Source organism: Sinocyclocheilus anshuiensis, unplaced genomic scaffold (genome assembly GCF_001515605.1).
Source record: "Sinocyclocheilus anshuiensis isolate Anshui unplaced genomic scaffold, SAMN03320099.WGS_v1.1 scaffold385, whole genome shotgun sequence".
In the NCBI taxonomy this organism is placed as follows: Eukaryota; Metazoa; Chordata; class Actinopteri; order Cypriniformes; family Cyprinidae; genus Sinocyclocheilus; species Sinocyclocheilus anshuiensis.
The window spans coordinates 1,116,995-1,118,789 of NW_015539876.1; the positions used below are offsets into that span (position 1 = coordinate 1,116,995).

Below are 1,795 nucleotides of genomic sequence, written 5' to 3' on the forward strand. Positions count from 1 at the left end.
GCACCCATCTCACATGAAATTGAACTATGTCAAACATATTCTACCTGCCTTCCTGATATAAATTACTATGAATTTGATATGGTAATTAATACTGAGACACTAATTTGGGCTAAAAGCACTAATTACTTGTTTAAGACTTGAATCTTACAGCTGAGGACTTGCAACTCGACTTGGACTTGCCTGTCTTGACTCGGGACTCGACTTGGGACTTGTCTGTCTTGACTCGGGACTTGAATGAAAAGACTCGAGACTTACTTGTGACTTGCAAAACAATGACTTGGTTCCACCTCTGAAAAATACTATAGCGTAAGTAAAAACAAGCTTATACTTAAGACAAGTAAACAGACAAAATCTAAAGGTAATGCATGGAATATATGGAAAAGCTCCACTAAATAATAGCTCTAATATGTGAGGGGCGGGGCTTTGGCAATCGGCGCTATATGACCAGTCAATCTACTCCACAGTCAATCACGGGCCCCCTCCTTGTCCGGGCCCCGGGGCTTCAGCCCCGCCTAGCCCAATGGTTAAAACGGCCCTGTACACTATGCTAGAATCAGTAAAATTATGACATAACAAATTATGCTTAGCACAAAGTGCAGGAAAATAACAGTAAATTTCTTCTGTAACTAAAGAATACTGAACCTTTATCAAACATTTATTTGACTTTTTATGTAAATTGGGATTATTTAAAACTAACTGCTTGTAAATGGAAAGCATTAGGAATTGAAGGATATTCAATTTAAATAATCAGTTCTGGTTTAAATCTACAGGCTCACCTGCAAATACATATTGTTTTGTATATGATATTTTGTTGAAATTGCATATATATATATATATATATATACATTTAAAATTAGCAGTAACCATGCATCCATCACATTTTTTAAATATTCTTCCCTCCTGTCTTTTTGCTATAATGAAAAAAATGCTGATTATGCGGACCATGTGTACAGTGTGTACACATATGAAGGGGTTGTGAGGCGTGAGAAAGAGCGTGTGAAGCATTGATGTGTGCGGGGAAGAGAACGAATTGCTGCTGGGTCACTACCGCTAATCAGATATAATATTATGGTTATGTTAACTTATGAATATTATATTTATTATGTATTTTACAGCCTAATTATTATATATTTAATTAATAAAATAAAATAAAGTGAAATAAAACAATATTTCTGCCAAATGATATAGTTCCTATCCATTAACTCTTTTTACAATGATTTTGATCATGGCTCGTCATATTAGATTTTATATAATACATTTATAATTGTAATATTTTTATAGTTTATGATCATTATATTATATTATATTATATTAATTTTATATTATATATAAAACAAGCCAAGCAATATAGTTCATAATCCTAACTGTTGCCTCAATGACTTTGAACATGCCTTGTCAAATCAGAATTTTAAGTTAATAAGTAAATAATTTTAAACAATATAAAGATCATATTTAATTATTGTACATAATATTACATTATTATGCATAACATCTTATTATAATTATAATATTTATAGTTTATGATCATTGCTAAATATTATTTGTAATATTGATGTGAAGCGGTCATTTTCATCCTATTTACTGTATTTATTTGCGCTTGGCCAGTGTTGTTGTGGATTTTGGTTATTTTCCTTTTGTAGGCTGTAAATACCTGTAATATAATATATTATAATATAATATAATATAATTTATATCATATTATTATGTAAAACAATATTTCTGCCAAGTAATATAGTTCCTTATCCTAACTGTTGGCTTGTTTCATTGTGATTTTGAACATGGATCGTCAAATCAG

At 30.8% G+C, this 1,795-nt stretch overlaps 1 protein-coding gene across 3 annotated transcripts in view; it reads right to left on the reverse strand.

Moving 5' to 3' along the window:
- The window catches only part of LOC107685315 (leukemia NUP98 fusion partner 1-like), a 15,444-nt gene that overhangs the window by 12,159 nt on the left and 1,490 nt on the right, over positions 1-1,795 (reverse strand). The window lies entirely within an intron of this gene.